Genomic DNA, 21067 nt, shown 5'->3' with positions numbered 1-21067 from the left:
ACACTCACGTGCGCCGTCTTGAGCAAGGGATTCGCGAAATTATGCGCCACCTGTTGCGGTGAATGACAATCCGCTTCCTGCCATATTGTGAGCAAGCATTTCCGCTTTAGCCGGCAAATTAGATGTACACATCATGTGTCAGCTGCCTGCACAGCCCGCAGGGAGCGGGGTAGCACCGTCTTAGCGATTGAACATCAGTGAAAGTGTTCGGACACGTCGCGCTGCAAAGGGAACCATTGAATTCAAGTGAAAAAAGGTGCGGGGTACACTTGTGTTTGTGCGGGTCCGGCTGTCAGCGCTTAAGCCGGACGTGGTGAGCCTCACAGACGGTATGTGGGTCAATTTTTCCATATATTTGTCCATTTAAATAATATTTAAATAACACGGTATGTGTTACTTTATAGTTGCATATCCTTACCATAGCTGGTGTTTCAATGAAAATATTGCGGTAAAACAAGTTCATGCGTCACATGCGCTTAAGTTGCCAGCATTTTGTGCAGCAGCTTGTGAAAATATGCAACTTTGTCCACACTTGTTATCCGAACAGCTGCCTATTGTTTACGTTGAGGACTTGGTCTTAAATAGCCTCCTGTGTGAGTTGTTGTTGCCGTCTGTTGGATATTTCAGGCACACCTTCCAAAAACGCTTATTTGTCCATTAGTTCTGGAAGTATATGTAATGTTTATTGTGAGTTTCCCCGGTGCTGGATCATTTATGTTGACTTATCTGTATTGTATTGTTGTCATATTGAAGTGAACTGAATGTGCAATGACCCCCTCACCCTCCGTTTACTTTGCACTTTTTGTATACATCATATTAACACCTCATTGTGTTTCTGCAGTTGGTAAGGAAAGTTTTCAGACCCCCTTAGATTTTCACTGCAGTCATTTGCTAAAATGATTTAAGTTGTTTTTTCCTCATTAATGTACACACAGCACCCCACTTTGACAGAAAAACACAGAATTGTAGAAATGTTTTGCTATTTTGAAAAATGGCCATAAGTATTTAGACACTTTGCTGTGAAACTCGTTTATTTAACTCTGGTGCTGTCCATTTCTTCTGATCATCCTTGAGATGGTTCTACACCTTTATTGGAGTCTAGTCATGTTTAATTAAATTGATTGGATTTGATTAGAAAAGGCACACATCTGTCTATATAAGACCTTACAGCTCACAGTGCATGTCAGGACAAATGAGAATCATGAGGTCGAAGGAACTGCCCGAAGAGCTCGTAGACAGAACTATGACAAGGCACAGATCAGGCCGAGGTTACAAAATCATCTTTGCTGCACTTCAGGTTCCTAAGAGCACAGTGGCCTCAATAATCCTTACATGGAAGAAGTTTAGGACCACCAGAACTCTTCCTAGAGCTGGCCAAACTGAGCAACCGGGGAGAAGAGCCGAGGTGAGAGGTAAAGAAGAACCCAAAGATCACTGTGGATGAGCTCCAGAGATGCAGTGGGGAGATGGGAGAAAGTTCTAGAAAGTGGACCATCACTGCAGCCCTCCACCAATCCGGGCTTTATGACAGAGTGGCCTCTCCTCAGTGCACGACACATGAAAGCCTGCCTAGAGTTTGCCAAAAAACACACGAAGGACTTCCAGACTTAAATGATTTCAGCAAATGGCTGCAAATTAACAAAGAGTGAAAAATGTAAAGGGGTCTGAATAATTAACGCACGTATGTATCTTATCTTGATTTTTATATTTTATTTTATGTTTTACTGTTTTATATTTTTGCTATTTATATTGCAAACACTTGAAAGCTGTTAAACTGTGATTCGTTTCGTCCTTAAAAAATGACAATAAAGATTTTAGATTTTCTTTTTTTAGATTTTATTTTATCAATGATGTATGTTTAATACATTTGCAGGGAAATCAAAGCTCTGTCATATATGCCAAGACTTGAGGCACTCTTTTTATGGTAGGAGGTGAAAGGTAAGGGTCAGTTACCTCCCTCCTGCACCTGATTTACTTATGTAATACATCAATCATTTACTCACAACGCCACATTTCCAGACTATATTGATACCACAAGTCACGTACCCCCTTGCTGTGTTGAAGTGACAAAGCAAGCACACTTATAATTTTATATATTTAAATGAGGTGTAGCCTGTCAATACATGTTCCTAATGTGTAATAGCATCTTTAAGATGACTTGGATTGTATGGTTTTCGTCTTTTTAAAAATGAGACAATCCTGGTGGGAAATTGTTGTGTTGTTTTTATCCTGTTCATTTTCACTGTCCCTGTGTGTGATTTTGGCAGGTGACTGTCAGTGACAGCATAGTCTTTGTGACTTGGCACTATGAATTGCCAAAGTAAGAGATCTTTGAAGTCTTACACAAAGACAAGCACTGTTGAGTCATCAAGAGGTGTATATTACATTTATGTTAAATTACTTTATCTTCAGTATGTAGATCAGCATGCAGAGTTATATTTTAATAGGCTAAAATAAACATAAAATGACTATCCATAAGTTATTGGAAGTTATTTATAAATCAATTTCTCGGCTCAAACACAGAGTTTTGGCATTCTCCCATGGCAAATCATGTGTTACGGGAACCTTTAACTTGTAGTTTATGTCATGTTAATAAAAAACTGGTAGTAAAAGTGTTTTGTTTACCAGTGTATTCATAGTAACATTGACTTTCACTTTGCATGCAACAGTATCCTGAAGAAAACATTCACTATTAAATGGGCTCCAGTGGGGTCACCCTATGGGCGCATACAGCTCCTTCGAGCTTCTTGCTTGCTCTATTTCCCACCTTTTCATCATTTGTTTAGTCTTTTCTCTTCTTTTTTTTCTTTTTCGACTTGTCATATCCCCAGGTTCAAAAGTCCCCCTCAAAACTGCATGTTACCCGCAAGCACCTCCTCAGTACCCCTGACTCAAAGATCTCAACCTGTAATGACTCTCTGAGGATATCCATTTCCACACCAAAGCCTGGCCGTCTGAACTTAAAAAGGGCCCAGACAAATATGGTAACTGTCTCCAAAAGACCTTTTTTATTTTTGTTTTCTTTCTCCCTTTTATTTTGCTCTGCAGAGCCCTCTGAAAAGCTGTGAATGTTCACCATATGGACATGAAAGCTAAAACGGTATTCCCCTCATATTGTGATTTACTCAGAATGAGGGGGCCCCCGTGCAAAATCCTTCAGGGACTTTTTACAAGTCAAATATCTAACCCAGAGCCAGTGACGGAATAGATGGAAATTGCAAACATACTCCATATGTATTTTTACTCCACCTCCGCACATTTTCTTTGATGTGAACTCCATTATCCAGTGTTTCATAAGGTCCTCATGAATATTGCAGTTGCTTGGGACTCTTGGGAGGCGAGACAGGGAGGTTTGTATCAAGTCTTAGTCGATTAAAGAAGAGGCATATTACTTCCTTTTGAAGCAGTGGAAGCTGCTGGTCTTTCAAGGAGGGGAAGCTAATTTTTCCAGCCTACATCATAAATGTGTTTGTTTATTTAAATGTAAATTCTACCCTTCGTTCCTTTTCAAGAAAATGATCTGTGACCTTGTCATACCAACTAGGCGTCCTTTCAAAGGGACTTGAACAGTGTCCTCTCAATGGCCAGCAGAGCTAGGCTGCCTCGGCCCAGCTGGAGCTGCTGCGCCAGGCTACTGTGAAGTGTGACCGCCTGTGAGTGTGAGTGATGGTGACCGGGGGAGAAGCTCCACAGCTGCCGCTGCTTGTTGGGGAAAGAAACTGTAGAGTGACATAAAAAAGAGTCGCCAAACACAACGCTAGTCGTTTTTAACAAAGACACTGGGGATCAGTTCAGAACAACAGAATGAAAATCTTGGAAAATGCTCTGCTGGATGTTAATTCCTCAAGATCGCTGATTCGCTCTTTTAGCTGTCAATCAAAAAGGATTCCGCCTCAGACAGCTCATCCAATCATCATGCCGAAGCCGAGCGTCCGAGTCTGCCCCATAGACCCCCAGAGACGCTGAGTGTCTGATGGACGGGACAAAGCCTAGCGTTTATCCAATGACCGTCTAGTTTCGCTGCAGTGGAACAACCCGCTCTACTCTTCCCCACTGAAGTCAGTAGAAGCTGAGCGTCCGACTGTGTAAAGCGCTGTGGCGCTGTGGGGATGAATGAGAAGGAAGTTGCACCGGTTACCTGTGATAAGTAGCTGATTCTGAACAAAAGATGGAGGCTTTCTAATGCGTATTTAGTCAATGAAATGTACACACAGCAGTACTTTTTCTTTTTTGGGGGTGACAATTTTGGGGAAGCTGAGCTTCCCTTGCAGTCATAGAGCAATCACCACTGACGACATTTTTGTGTTTTGAGAACAGCGATGATATCAGAGGCATGGTGCAGTCTCAAAATAATGCGTCAGCCAATAAGAATCTTGTATCCTCCACATCCATGTTGTATTTGTAATAGACCTAAGTGTTAAGCGTTACAGTGCTCGCAGAATAACATTTAGATAGCTCTGAGCGGAGGAGAATTTTTCTTCTCAACACATCTGCAACAGGCCCCCTGTCTGAGCTGTTCTCTTGTGTGTTTTCTCTGCACTAATGAATGGTTTAATAATAATCTGAGGCAGCTCAGCTAATCTTAAGATCCATGCCGAGACACAGGAAGTACATTGTCCACTGTGGTGGGGGACTGGACAGACAGACTAATAGATTAGTAACATAGTGGCAGTGAGCGGTTGAGTGCCGTCTGCAGGGACTATTAATGAGGCATGTCCATAGTAAGACTTGATTGCTTGGGAATGTTTTGGTGGAAACAGGAACTGAACTATGAGGAGGGAGAACATAATTAATTAATGTATTTTTTTGTGGTTCTGATGACGGGTTTGTTGAAGAATATGAGGTGCATATATGTTGCAGTTATCAGTTATCCTGATACTTACTGCAAACGTCTATAAAAGTTTTTTTTTTTTTTTTTTACAATACAAGTAGCATAGCGCACACCGCAAAAAAGATTGCTTGTGTGTGTTGGTGAGCCTGAAGCCATTTAAAACGCACACAGCCCAGTGAATTTGAACCTGTCCAGAGGACAGAGATGACTTCATCATTACCTCACCCTGCTCTGCTAGAAGACTTATCAAAAACATGTGGCTCCACTCTCCCTTTACTCTGCAAACTGATTGAGTCTTGGACTCCAGTGATTCCTTTTGTTAGAGGATGTGTGTGCTTGTGCACAAGTGGGCTTCATTTTATTATCTTGGATTTTCTTGTCTCTCTCTCTGGGTTTTGACTTCATCCGTCATACATTTGGCTTGTTTCAGCATGTGGCTCTGGGTTTGGTCAGACAGGGCCGAGGCCCGCGGTGTTAGACAGGATTATACACCATGCCTGATATTTTGAGCCTTTGTGTATGTGTCGGTTACGCCTAATGAAAACTGATGAGAAATATAACAGTGATAACATTTTATCAACCTTGTTATTTTACAAGCATATAATATAGTGCAATGGAGAAATACATTTATTTGCTTTCTTGCCAAGCGCTAAATGAGAAGATCAATACCACTCTGGCAGTCTCTACAGTAAATACGAAGCTAATTCAGTAGCCAATTAGTGGAAATGAGGGGAAATGACTTGCATGGCTCTGTCCAAAGGTAATGAAATCAAAATGTTAATGGTAGCTTCATATTTACAGTGTACACACATGAGAATGTCATCAATCTTCTCATCTAACTCTTGGAAGGAAGGCAAATGAGCACATTTCCCAAAAGTTCTAACTTTTCCTTTAAAGTAAACTTCAAAACCAAGGTTTAAAGGCTGAAGCTAGGAAGGTAACACAAAGAAATGCTAGCTCTAGTCAGTCACAGTTAAGCTCCAAGCTTCTCTCAGTTTTCTCCCTTCTGTGCCATTTTTTCCCCCTGGCATTTTGTTCTTGGATTGTCATTTATTAATGTGAGAGTTTTACTGAAGATCGACAAAAGCTCTCTGACCTAACAAGCTTCCTTACTGGTTAGAAGCTCAGTCGCTAACAGCAATACCATCGCAACTTCTGCGCCATCAATTTCTAAAAACTATTTGTATTTTGTGGATCAGATTATCCAAAATTAGATGTTGACTGAAACTGGATGGTAGGACACAGCTAATAAGCTTAGACGGGGTTGAACAGTGAAAATGTGTGACAAAGTTGTAATAAACCTTAGTTCAATTACTTTACCTGGTACATGCTTGTAAGTTGGAAATATATCAGTTCTGATTGTAGTCGGCCTCTGATGCTTTCATGATGGGGGTGATCTTGATAAAGTTGTACTGAGCTGCACTGCTGATCTGCAACATCAGTGTTTCATTTTACTGCTCTGAAGGAGTCTGATGAAGCTGAACAGTCTCTTGTTTTGCACTGTTGTGCATCCACAGTGAGGGTGCTGTTTGATGTGATGCACATGTGGGCTGAGTGTTTAGATTCCACAGTTGTTTGGTTGCCAGAGCCAGAGGTCCCAGTGGGGTGGGGTTAGAATAACTTTATTATACACTTGTGGGTGGATGAATTACTGAAAGCATTCGGCCTGACGTGCAGAACAGCTGTCTTATGTAAGGCTTGTGGAAGTGTGTATGTGCAGCCGTATGCGTCCACTTTGGATGTGCATGTGTTTGCACGCGTGTTGATATGTAAATATGTTTATTTTGCATTGGTTTCATGAATATGTTTGTTTACATAGGCCTTTCTTTGTGTGTGTGTTTGAGGGGGCAATCCCTTGCAGAGCATCAGCCCCGGTCAACAGTCTTCCTGGCACAGCAAGAAGGTGTTTGCATTGATATTAGAGTCAAGTGACCATAGCAACGGGGTCACCCTCTGACCATGGGAGAAGAAGACAATAGGACTTTTAATCATCTGAAGTGTTCACGAGTGATGAGGCCTACTATGTTGTGACTTATTTGATATAACCCTGTCATTATCCAGTTATTGAGTTTAATTAACTTGTGCAGATATCAGCTGATAATGTTGAAATATCATGGTTATAATTATCTTATAATCAACCAGAGCAATCGATTAATTCCGTCCTTGTGATGTGAGATCCGTGACGGCTTGAATCCTTATTCAATCTTATTTGTCGATTTAACTGTTAATGACTAATAAAGTGCTGCCATTGTGAGCAAAGAATGGCACAAACGTGGTATGTTGTTTTGCCTGGGCTGCTTGCCAGTCATGAGAGTGAGTGTGCAGACACTGTTTGTGGAGGAAAGGGAGGGCCACCATTACTGTGCCCTGAGGGTCCGCATTAACATGGAGATGAGAAAACTTCCAGGTCACTTCATCTACTCAATTAACTGACTGTCAGTTTTCATATTTACTGGCATAGGACAAATACTTAAAGTGTGTGTGTGTGTGTGTGTGTGTGTGTGTGTGTGTGTGTGTGTGTGTGTGTGTGTGTGTGTGTGTGTGTGTGTGTGTGTGTGTGTGTGTGTGTGTGTGTGTGTGTGTGTGTGTGTGTGTGTGTGTGTGTGTGTGTGTGTGTGTGTGTGTGTGTGTGTGTGTGTGTGTGTGTGTGTGTGTGTGTGTGTGTGTGTGTGTGTGTGTTCATGTTCATTCATCTTCAACCGCTTGTCCCTGTCGGGGTCGCTGGGGGCTGGAGCGATCCCAGCTGACATCGGGCGTGAAGAGGGGTACACCCTGGACAGGACGCCAGTCTATCACAGGGCACATAGAGACGAACAGAGACAGACAACCATTCACACCTACAGGCTATTCAGAGACATCAATTAACCTAACACGTGCATGTCTTTTGGGTAGTGGGAGGAAACCGGAGAACCCCCACGCTGACACGGGGAGAACATGCAAACTCCACACAGAAGGGCCCCAAACCAGGATGCGAACCGTGGACCTTCTTGCTGTGACAGTGCTAACCACTACACCTTGTGTGAAAGTTCCTCCCTGGTCTTTTCTTCTCCTCTCTTCTAACTATTGAGCCATGTTTCTCTGCAGTTTTATTACCCTGCTGTAAAAGTCCTACTGAGAAACATAACTCTTAACGCGCACACACACACACACACACACACACATAAAAACTCCCACAGTTTCAGCCATGAATTCTGCAGTGACATTCGGCTCAGTGCACTGTTTATTTTGTCATCATTGTATAGAAAAATATATATTGCTCTGTTACTAGCCTTCTGTGAAATGAATCATGCTCATTTGGACACTCACTGGATTCTGAGTTCTTACCAACCATGTCATGTTATCAACAACAAGTTTATCAGTGCTGGGCTGGTGAAAAAGTAAAATGTGGCAGCACTTGTCGCACTGGTAACCTTCTCGGTTGATCGACCACCAGCCCGTTAACTTTGGAATTTATGAACACAATATCTGTTCATGTAATGTTTAACCACTGTATTTAAATGTGGATACTTTTCTTGGTTGTTCCTGTTTAAATGAGGAACTTGAGGTGCAAATAAGTTGGGGCAGAAACATGACTAAATGATATGACACAAAATCTTTATTAGATTTAACCTCAAGGCAATGAAAGTTTTTTCTTTATGGATCAGTGCATGTATTTCCTTTGTAACATTTACTCACTTTTGACATGTTTATGAACAGTTAAAGTCATGTAGCCATTGACTGATTAGTTGGTAGAACCTCTTGGCTATTGCTTGTTGCTCTAAATTGCAGTGGCGGGTAAAAGATTCATAATGTCTGTAATCTATTGTCAAGTTTTGAGGAGGTGTTATGTGGATGAACTGGAAAAGCTAAATGACCAAATATCCAGTTCATTCATGTAGGGCAGCAACTGAAAATTATTTTCATTATTGATTAATCTGCTTATTATTTTCTCCATTAATTGTTTGGTTTATGACGCATAACAATGTCTCGTTTTATTTGACCAACAGTCCAAAACCCATAAATATTACCAAGAATAGCAGCACATTGTCGCATCTGAAAGACTGGAATCATCAAGTCTTCAGCATTTTTGCTCAACGTCAACAATTGTAGATACATGTCACATCTGCAGGTCTGCATTCATTTACATTTATTCATATTCAAGTTCACTACAGTAATCCAGCGGAAATTACAACTGAATCTAGGAAATGAAAATATGCGTGTGTTACTGTTTGTGTGCATATGTGAACTCTTGTTGGCCTCACGTGCCAGGAAACATGCTTTATTGCCTCTCTGACCAAACATCTACATTTACCACATCATCTGCCACTGTTTTAGCAGGCACACCCATGCCTTGGTTCCTGTTTGCTAACATACACACACACCCCATGGTATTGTCACATCACACACACACACACACACACACACACACACACACACACACACACACACACACACACACACACACACACACACACACACACACACACACACACACACACATATACACACACACACACACACACACTCACAGTGACAAATCACTGTTGGCAGCACTGAGCTAAGTTGGTTGCTGTTGGTGTTGTATGTACTGAGCCAGCCTCCTCTGTTGTCTTGTCTCTAACTGGGTCAGCTTGTGTACTAAATGACGGTTCTCATCCTCGCTGCCGCTGAACTAAAATGCTGAGTCAGCACCGCCCAGTGTCTTCTTAATGCTGTGTTTTGGCAGTTATTTGTTGTTCTTAGTGATGGCTTTAATTGATTTAGTGTGCTTTATTTGGATGTGTGGTGTGGCAGGGCGTGACGAGATGTGACATAAAGCCACTCGTCGTCTTACGAAACAGTGTTGACATTTTACACAGCAGACAATCAAGAGTGGTTACTGTCATTGTGTCTACGTTTGTGCTTCCCAGAAATCCCTTGTCATTCAGTCGTGTGTTACATGTGAGTGTTTTTAGCTGTCCATGGTGATATGTTGTATTTTAAGGTACAGAGCACATCACTAGTATAGTGGTGCTGGTGGTGGAGAGAGCTATTTGTGCGATGACACTAGATCCATAGGACCACCGTGGTGCTAATCCACAGTTTGTTTATTTTTACTTGCTGCTGGGTCACAAATAGTCGCATTGCCCTTGTATGTGTTTACATTTGCTAATATGACCTCTCATCCTTCGCATACATGACCAAAAATACCACTCGAGACTCCGTGCATCCATGTGTACTTCATATCGTGTTTGTTTTGAAGTAATAAGTGTCAGTTACAACATCTGTTTTGAGCAAAAGTGAAATCAAAGGCAGCACTGTTGTGTGTCACATTTTTATGATGCGACACATACGCTTCAGAGTACTCCACTGTGAATGGTTGCATGTGACATGTCAGTGAGACGTTAGATAGCTTAGATTACCTCCTCTAATCTCCATAGCCATTCCTTACGAGCAACCAGCTGAAAAACTTGTTTTTGATGACCTACAGCATATAAAAATAGTGCTGCAATGATGTTTATCAGTACACTGTTAGATCACTGTTGGGTGTGCTCAGAACAGGTGGAGCAGATTTTCAATGAAAGTCCGAGACACTACTTCTCAGCCTGGTTTTAAATGTGCCCCGTATGCACCGTGTATTATTACAGTGATCCAGATTAATTCATATCCTGGTGCAGCATGATCGGGCTAGCTAATGCATCCTTGGTGTGATAATAATTACGCACAGGGCATCCTAAACTCAAACTCACATAGTACTACACCATTAGAAGCCCATCTGCTGTACTTGGTAATTAACCCCGTCCTTATTATGAATGAGGTAAAACTGTATACTGCATTCACCCTCGGATCAATTTACAGTATCTATTCTGTGCATGGTACTTTGAGGCAACATCAAAAGGTTTGTGTTACCTCACCTCAGCCTGTGTTCCCACCTCAGTCTTGTATTCAGGTCAGTGTTTCTGCAAGACAAACTACTATACTGTACAGTTTGTCTTCACACTGCGGTTGTTGACATTGCTGGAGGGCCGACGCAAGTCATTAGTGACGCATGTTGCATTCTGTTCAGTAGCCCCCTTAGGCTTCACAAGCTGTCTGTGTGTCTATGTTTGAATAATACACAAATTGCTACATTTCTGTGATTAGAGCATGACTATTTTGATGTGGTCGCTTCACATTTGTTTGATTTCGCCCATTTTTTGTACACTGTAGGTGATTTTGTTTGTGTGCATAATACAACTTAGGTTTTTAGTTTTTTAAGCACTAAAATTACACTTTTGATTCATCATTCCTCCAGAATCTATTGTCAAAAGGATGGAAAGAATGACATATGGCATACACATTTATGTATCCATGTGGTGCTGCACAGGCAAAGCACCAACCCTCTCCATCTGTCTCTGCTCTCCCTGGTTGTCACTCATCCTCTCCAGTCCAGTTATATAGTATTTTCTTAGTGTTAACAGAGGAGAAGCTGCTGAGAATGAGCAGAACTGAATAAGCTGATCATCTGATAGCAGACTGCACCCTGTCACACCCAGTGTTCGCTATCTGTTTCCAGTTTCAGTTACTCAAGGAGTGATGTTGCATTGCATCCTGTGCATTTGGATGGCAACACAACCTTTCCTTTTAAGAAAAGATCCACCCTAAGATAATTAAAACTCTGTGAGGAAAAAACTGTACTTTTGTGAAAACAAAATTTAAAGTAAAACAACTTTAAAGTATGTGAAACATCAACTAAGTAGCAGGTAGAGTTGTAGATGTAAATGTTAATGAATCATCACCTGTTTATCAAGGTAAACAAAGAAGTGTCTGCATTCTAACAGGTTGATTTAATAGACATGGATTAATGTATTAAAAACCAAGAACTGTCTAAAAATGTAAAAATGTGATAAAAATATGTAATGGGACAGAGACAGAAATTGTTTTAATCTTTTATTTTGAAAGGACGCCCCCATAGCTTACAAAATAAGTTCCTGCCAGCAGCTGCTTCTATATTTTAGAAAATTTATCTTAGATCTGTTTTTCCTTTTTCTAAGCATTTAAAAACAGATTCTCATGATAAATAAACTTCCGTCTTATTAGTTCCCCCCTCCTTATGGATCACTACCCACACATTCAGGCAAACTCACAGACTTTCCACTGAGGATGTATCTGGTCGGAGTCAGGGAGAGATACCCTTTCAGATGTGCGTGGTGTTGTGTCATATGTCTCGGACTCTTGTCGTAGGATGGGAAGTATGGGAAGGCTGCTGTATTTCCTTTACCTCAGCAGAGGAAATCACTGGATAGGACCCATCTTTTGTTCTGTCCTTCCAGGACGGTTACTGATACACTTCTGGTGGGAAGTTACACAAACAACATGTAGAACAAGGCCATGTGATATGTTTCTGTGTCCTTTATGGGCCAACAAGAGTTGTTGTTTGTAACTGGGACGAGTGATGTCATCCGTCTTGTGGTTAATGTGACTGAGTTGGAGTTGTCAAGATGATGTCATCAGTTTAAGCCTGATTCTGGTGTTCCGGAAAATGTGTTTCATGGCCTCTGGGACGTGACAATAAGGGTAAAAGATGTCACGTGTGTGTGTGTGTGTGTGTGTGTGTGTGTGTGTGTGTGTGTGTCAGCATGAACTAAAGTCAAGGATCATTCATATAAAGTTGGGTTAGTGATGATCAAAATAGAATGAGAGTAGAACGGACATTCCCATTCAGATCAACTTAACAGGAATGTCAGAGTAGCGGCCATTTTTATGTGTAGCATTGCCATCGCAAAGAACTGTAACTCTAGTAGAAGGCTAACTCATTCTATTTCTATGATCCATACACAGTGCTGAGTGCCATTTTCTTTTGACTAGTTAAATGACCAATGCAAACAGTTTAAAGTTGTACTAAAATATATTTTTATATTTTAGTGAGTTAAGACCATGGTGATTGATCATATTACCCACTAATGAGAGCACTTCTACTTTTTTGCAGAGTATTCGAATATCTGTGTCTGTGGTGACATTCCCGGGCAAGATGCAAATATGGCGTGATGTTAGTGACACTGCTGACAGCGGTTGGTCTGCCAGCACAGATTGTCACAGTTATGCTGCATTCACTTGTAATCGGAAATCTGGAACTTCCAACTTCTGATTCAGGATTGTAGTAAGGACAGAAGTTTAATAGGAACATCTGTGCGCATGTGTGTGCGTGTGTTTTTGTGTATGGCCTTTAGAGGAGAACATATAGGGGACAGACCAGAAGTCGAGAGGTGATTATGTTTCAGTAAAGTTTACAACAGAGCAAAAAAAAAAGTCAACACACATAGCGACCATGGACAGCTCTGAAAGAACAGGCTCTAGAGGCCGCTAGAACCAAGGTATCTCAATTCTTATGGAGTACAACTTTAATGTCCATTCTAATCTAATTGCTATGGCTATCTGGTTTGAGCTCTCATATCATATCATCGTTAGTGGTCCTATAATGCAAAGTGTGAGACCTATTGTTTTTTTTCCTTGGCAGAGCTAGACATTTTTGTGTGTGTGTGTGTAATCCTTTTGTTGACAAGGTTAATTCTAGGTTATTTCTAGGCTAGAGGTTTGTTTCTTGCTAGAGTTACAATTGTGGTGGTGATTGTTTGGTTCAAATATGGTTTATGTTTGGGTGAACTTTTAGAGATAATGTCAAGGTTAGGGAAATGAACTCTTAACTTAAACTGACAAGTAAATGTGTGTGTACGGATATGCCTATTACAGCCACAGTATGACTTACTATAGCTTGAATTTAGTCTTGTCAGTTGCTTGTGTGGTTTTCAATCATATGAATTTTCATTCATATGATCATTTTACATTTCAGGATTCGTGAGACTGGCAGTAGGTTTCCTCTGAGACAGCTGTTTAAGTTCACATGCACCAAATGTTGCTTAAACTTGCCTGTTTGTGGGTTGTATTCCAACAGTCCATGTTTAAATAAACATTAGGTTGATTTAAGCTAACATTGGACTTATTCGGTTGCTTGGATGTAGCCGGTTAAAGGATGACCTTACTTTCTAAGAGGTTTCTTCAGCTTTTGTAGCTGCTCTGTTGGCAGCAAGCACAAACCATCAGTCATGTGACTAAACAGGCATTTCTTTTTCTTAAAAAGAACATGAAACATAGTGACTTAGTAACACAAATTACTCAAACAAGTAACGCAAGGCAAAATGATGCTTCATGTTCAGCGTGAACACACCAAAATGGTTACTAACTTACGTCTGATTTAATTACACAGCCCAGATGAAACAGTGACCCAGATGAAGTGCCTTTTGAGCAAAGCACTAAATCTGTATCAGCTCCAGAGGCACTGATGTATGGCTGATCACAACTCCTGACTTCCCTGAAGAGGAGTGTTTTGTCCTTCTTGGATTAATAGTGTATTGCATTTGCAAGTAGTTATTATTAATAAAACAAATGAAAACAAAAGTGAATGTTTAATGGGACTGTTTCAAGATTAGTCATGTCATGTACTCTGCCTGAACTCATCCTTCAGTGAAGCTCTCTTCCTGTTAATACAGCTGTCTGGGTGTTCTTCAGAAAGTCTTTGTAGAGGGTGGCGGGCTGCCAGCCGAGCACTGAACACGGATCGACCTGAGGGGAAGAGCAGGAGATTGTGTCATCTCACCAGAACAATAGACGACATTTAACATCATACACAAAACTGCTGAATGCTCGTCTCATATTATGAATGTCAACAAATGGGCTGGATACAGTCAGTGTGCATTTACACATTCATGTTAAATATTCAATCTAACCTAACTTCAGTTGATGCAAGGGTCTCACTTGTGACGCTCTGGTCGACGTATCGTCTACCTTTCTAACCACAATTCTGCATGACTCCGGTGTTTCATCTGCAGACTGTGTGGTGTTGTTTTTCTCCAAACAAGTTGTTTCTCGGGTAATTATCCAAATTGGATTATCGTGTAGTCGGTCTGGGATGGAGAGCGCGTGTGCGCGTGTGCGTGTGTGCGTGTGTGTGTGTGTGTGTGTGTGTGTGACAATGTAATCCTAATCTTATCAGGAGGGTATCACTGCCCTAAAAAAGTACAATCTGGTTTAGAAGTGGTATCTATAGGATTTTTTAAAAAATCAAAGGTTTATACATTTGCAATATTTTCCATACGTTAATATCGCAATTTCCATCGAAAAGACCAACTCTCCAAGGCTGTATATATGTATACCTGGCTGTTATACAGTGGAAAAATATCTGGAAAGTGGCTGCAGTGCTTAAAATGGCTTTGTGTTCGTTTATGGGTGGGGTTCCCCTTGTAAAATTAGGTTGTTAGCAATATGAAAAGAACACCTCCAATGTGTTCAATATATGAGAGATGAGGGCGACAGGTTAATGAAACAAGACATATTGCCTCTGTGTCATAAAGATACAGTTGTTTGTTGTAGAGTAGTTGTATTGACTAATTATACACACACCCCCTATATGTGTGCCAGAGCAAAAAATTTGATAATTACACATGCGCTGTTAAGACATCTACGCGTGCGGCAGTAGCGGCAGTAGCGGCTGGTCTTTCAAGGAGGGGAAGCTTATTTTTCCAGCCTACATCATGAATGTGTTTTATTTATATGTAAATTCTACCCTTCGTTCCTTTTCAAGAAAATGATCTGTGACCTTGTCGTGTCCTCTCAATGGCCAGAGAAGCTAGGCTGCTTAAACAGCCTTGACCCAGCTGGAGCTGCTGCGCCAGGTTACTGTGAAGCGTGACTGCCTGTAAGTGTGAGTGACGGGGGGAGAAGCTCCGCAGATGCCGCTGCTCGTTGGGTAAAGAAACTGCAGAGTGACAGAACAAAGTCGCCAAATACAACACTAGTCGTTTTTAACAAAGACAAAGTCACCGGATCAGTTCAGAACAACGGAATGAAAAACTTTTTAGCTCATTAAGCTGTCAATCAAAAAAGGATTCCGCCTCAGACAGCTCATCCAATCATCATGTAGAAGCTGAGCGTCCGGGCCAGTCCACTGTCCCATAGACCCCCAGAGACGCTGAGCGTCCGATGGGCGGGACAAAGCCCAGCATTTATCCAATGACTATGTCTAGTTTGGCTGCAGTGGAACAACCTGCTCTACACTTCCCCATTGAAGTCACTAGAAGCTGAGCGTCGGACTTTGTACAGCGCCGTGGATGAAGGAGAAGGAAGTTGCACCGGTTACCTGTGATAAGTGGCTGATTCTGAACAAAAGATGAAGGCTTTAAGCGCGTATTTAGTCAATGAAATGTACACACAGCAGTACATATTTCACCAGTTCTTTTTTTTTTTTTTGGTGACATTTTAAGGGAAGCTGAGCTTCCCTTGCAGTCTTAGAGCAATCACCACTGGTGTGCATGAATATGTGCATGTGTCAATGCTTGTGTGCAATGTTCCAGCCCTGAACAGCTGTGTTTATCCTGCCTTAGTATTAGTGACCTGTCTGTTTTCATGCTGCTGTTCTTTCCAGTGAAATTACTGCAAGATAAGATCCTACATATTGGCCTCACCCCTTTGCACATTTGGCAGTTTTTGAAGCCACACTGGTGCAGTAAGACTGGATGGATAACTAACCTGAGCCCTTCCAACCATACAATCAGTTTACTATATTAAATCTGTTTACATCCTAACTCAACTTTAAGTCTATTTGCATTCTTTTTCTAATGGGATGATATGTCATTTTTGCTATAGTTTCAACAAAAGCAATTGTTTTCTGTCACTGTGTTTTACGCTATGTTGTTTGCTACCCTTTTACTGTAGCATATTACATGACAATTTTAATATATCTTTGTTTGATTTTACGCTATGTGCCCTTCTAGTAATTTTCAGCAATTATCTGTTAGAAGATGTATGAACAGTAGTAGCATAAAGGTGGACACACACACACACACACACACACACCCTGACACGTCCCTATAAAGCAGAGTCAACAGTAGTCAGATTAGGGGGCTTTTAGAACGGACAGCAGCACAGACAGAATCACACCATCTGAAAAAATGCTGCTACCAGGTGGAAATTCTGCTTTCTGTTGGCATCTACTCCAAAGCCAGGCGGCAAGGTTACATTTAATTCTTATCCTATTTTGAATATAACAAGAGGGCAAGATTAGGAACTCAACTCTGAAAGAGATGATTTTGAGTGAATGTTAAACAAGTTAAATCATGTTCTCATTCCCAGAGCATCAAATACTGCTGTTCTGTCACGGCCTGGGTGTTTTTAATTGTGCATTGGTGCCAAACGCACCAGGCCTTCAACTGTAAACCTGTCTGCAGTGATATTACCAACTCGGTAAGCACTCCAGGATTAAGACCATCAAACTCCCCGAAAGGAGGCAGGCTTGGGTGGTGGATGGACTTTCATCGGACTGTCACACAAGAGGCTTGTGTCATGTGTGTCACTGTAGTTGCATTATACACACATGTTTTAACCCTACCCATGATCTTTCCCTAACCCTAACCAAGGAGTTTTGTTGCATGGACCTAACCCATCTAGTTTTATGTGAGTTCACAATGTGAACAACCTGTTTCTTGTATTTATAACGGCGACCGAGAGCGTCATACATTTAACGCGCTGGGCTGCCCATGGCATTGACTAGTGATGCCAAAGGATACCGACAAAACAGCATTATGTGACGAGTTGGGATGACAAACAGGTTGGTTAAATGTAGTATCTGTTCAAATTTTAACTTATTTACTTTCAGAAAAACTTTACATACATCCTACTAGATGGCAGGGCATTGCATGAAATTTGAATCCAGAGTAAGTAACTAGTTACTGAAGTACCGGTAATCAGATAAATGTAGTGGAGTAAAAAGTAGAATATTTCCACTGAGTTTGTAGTGGAGTAGAAGAATAAAGTAGCATGAAGATAAAATACTCAAGTAAAGGAGAAGAACCTCAAACTTTTCACTCAACAATAATTGAGTGAAACCCTCTGGTTAACAGGTTTGTTCATTCAACAAGGATGGTTTTTTTTAAACAAGCTTGTTGCACTTTAAGGGCCTATGACTAATATTTACATTGATGAAATAAACACAATATACTGTATGTACTCCTATGTTGCTGCTTTGTTTTACAATATCCATTAATGTGATGCTCATATTTTTACAGCCCCTCATTTTGGATCATTTTCGTCAACCGAGCCCAATTCTAAATTAATTGAATAACCCTGATGTCGCCTATTTCAGTCAGTTCAGTGGTTGATGTTTGTGCCTATTTTAGTGAAAGCAAACCTATTTGATAATGTAAAAGTGTTTATATTCTTACCTAGAAGGCAAACAATTGTTTACCTTTTTGCCAACTAAATATATAAATGTGTAAATGTAGCAATGTGTCTCCTACTGTTTCAAAATCTCACTTCACTTTCATTTAAGATTGTTACATTGTTACAATCCCTAAACAAGCTGCCTTATTATTTCAGTTTTTGCATGATTGCATGACATGTCCTTAAGAATTTCTGATTTTTTATTTAATTATTAGGCTACAGATCTGATACATGGTATTTTTAGAATCTAAAAGAAATAGAAAAAAACAACCAAACCGAAAAACCGTGACTCCAAAACCATGATATGAACCGAACAGTGGATTTTGTGAACCGTTCCACCCCTAGTGATTACTTTGATAAGGGGGTCGATTTTCAGACCTGAACAACATTTTACAAAATATCCTCTGCCGATGTTCCCTCTGGATGAACACAGTCCTGCAAGACTGTTTTATCTTCCAGCTGTTCTCCACTGATGTGAAGATAAACTTATTCTAGCACACACACGCGCTCTTGTTTTAGGATCAACTCAATTGTTTTGCCACTCACTCAGTTCAGAATTTGATCTCTGCTCTGATGATAGCTCAGCCTCACTATCTGTCTCTCATCTCACTCATTTATCCTCTTTCATAGCCATAAGTTACACTGGAGATCGAATTGAAGAATATAGTATTAATACTTAATTTATTCTGAAATACTTTTATTTTTTTACTGTTCAGAATTTGATAGAATATCCGCTCAGGCTATACCACTGTTGTACAGGCATTTTTTTTTAAATAACCAAGGCACTTCAATTAAAAAAAACTTGGGAGACAATTGCAGTGGAGGTATTGCAGGTTGCTGAAGGAGGTTCACATAAACATTTGCATTCACCCTGCCATGTAGCTGTACAAGAGGCCCAACTCCTGCGGCAGAAAACATCCCCCAAACCATGATTTCTTTACTCACTCTGGGTTCAGTCTTTCCCCAGTCCTGAAGTGCACTCTGGACCAGTTCTCCTCTGTCCACACAGCATGCTCCTCAGCAAGGTTTTTGTTTTTGGTTATCTAAAAAGACATGCCTGTACAACAGTGGTATAGCCAAAACTGATATTCTATCAAATTCTGAACAATATAAAATAACTGTATTTCAGAAAAAATCAAGTGTTAATAATTTGTTCTCTAATTTTGATCTCTAGTGTACACAAATCAGCCCGACGACAGTAGAAAGGATGGCCTGCCATTGCCGTCAGAGAGGCCGACAGGGCCAGGCCGACTGGACATTGCAGCTTTTACGTCATCTCTCTAAACCTGTCTGATGGAATCAGATAAGTGAGATGTTGGGATTGTTGTGTAACTCGAAAACTCAAAACTAACCAGACCGAAAGCAAAGTCCACTCTCATTTGATCACTGGGGTTTTTTCAATGACGTGGTATCTAGAGTTGAGGTCACAAGTTACCTGTGGAAGTCCTGGTGGTGCTTTCTGTATACTAGAAGTCATCTTACCTCCCCTTATATGGCTAATGCAATAATTGGTTAAAAATAACAACCTTGAATTTGTGTAGATGTTGTATATTGAGGTCAAAGGGGGTCATGGGTTGGATGTGACTGTGCGGGTGGACAGTCACATCCAACACATCACCGTGGCCACCACAGCAGTCAGCAGAAGAGTTTGTTATGTAACTGTGCTGGTTTTCCTTGTCTCTCTGTATCCCGCCCAAAGAAAAAATAATTAGTATGTCAAGTGCAATGTCCGGCTTAGTTAATGACGTGAAGCGGAATTCATTCTGGCCTTTCAAATTGCTCTGTTTCAAGTTATTGAACCCATTCATGAGGCCAATGTCCGGGGTACAGGCTGTGACTTTAACATGGTGGTGGACGGGACACCGCATCTATGGTGGACACATGTCATGAAGGAGACGCTATTGCACTAATTACAAAGTGAAGGAAGAGGGAGGAAGTATAGTCGTGAGGAGAGAAGAGAAAAAACACAGAAAATGACAAGTGTCCAAAGTTTGGGATAATTCCAAGCAGAAACTAAACGAAAAGTCTGTACGATGTCTCTGATGTAAAACCCAACTAACTTGCCACAACACAAGGTAACATTAATTAAACTTTGGCGGATTTCGTCCGCCTCCAGCTCACTGGCTCTAGACAGCACATACTGATGATACGACACCCATGCAGCTCCACTCACCAAAAGTCTGATGCGGCAGATTTTTATATAGCACTTGTATATTGCTTGAATATGACAATTAAATGCACCAAGTGGGTTTAGAAGAATCTGTAGCCTACGGAAGGTGTGTTGACACTGAAATTCATCCATGGATTTGTCTGACAGGCATTCACCGGTAAGCTGAGTGATCTGCTGGCTTCTTCATTTCTTTTATAGGGAGAGATAGATCCGAGCTAAGGGAGAATGCAGACTTGCTGTCAGTGAGATTCATACTTCTCACACTTCTCATTGTCGTTCCACACCTGAAGGAAAACTCATTTCTTCTCCTCCACTAACATGAAAACCATCACCACAAGATTCAGCAGGTGGTTTCAATTCCTGTTCATTCAGCCAACCTGGACAGAAAGTGTGTTTCCACGACTGCTAGGCCATCTGGGGCTTTTCACTTTTTCAGGTGCTCTCCAACAGCTCCGAGTAGCAACCAACACTACCAGTCATTGTTCCCGCTGTTACATCATTTTGACTGTTCTGTTAAATACAGCCTAATTTGAGTCCTGTGGATTCTTAATATTACATTTATCACCTATCATTTATGGTTATGCAGAGTCTTCTCCCAAAACATTGCTCCATAATTCTTTTATACATTGGATTTGGAATGTGTTATTTTGGACCGGTCCTGAATTCCCGGTAACCAATTATCATTATAATGGAATGCAGGCGCAGCACCCCCAGCAATAACACATCTCATATGCTATCAGTAGCCCTTGTGTTGTCCTACAGTGAGCCGTGCTCCCCGTTGTTGACACAGTTGGTGTTTGTGCAGACGACATAGATGACTATCAAGACCACAGACCGAGTCCCTGAGGACGCCCGCC

The 21067-nt window shown here is 41.1% G+C and overlaps 1 protein-coding gene across 1 annotated transcript in view; it reads left to right on the top strand.

The window, feature by feature from the left end:
- The first annotated feature begins 211 nt into the window (after positions 1–211).
- The window catches only part of add3a (adducin 3 (gamma) a), a 107939-nt gene continuing 87083 nt past the window's right edge, over positions 212–21067 (top strand). The window contains exon 1 of the mRNA XM_083925647.1: positions 212–329. The gene's annotated coding sequence lies outside the window, so the exon portion shown is untranslated. The remainder of the gene's footprint in view (positions 330–21067) is intronic.

The sequence above is a fragment of the Echiichthys vipera genome (assembly GCF_963691815.1).
Source record: "Echiichthys vipera genome assembly, chromosome: 2".
Lineage (NCBI taxonomy): Eukaryota > Metazoa > Chordata > Actinopteri > Perciformes > Trachinidae > Echiichthys > Echiichthys vipera.
Note: the sequence above shows the minus strand (reverse complement) of the source record. Positions and strands in the feature narration are given on the sequence as shown.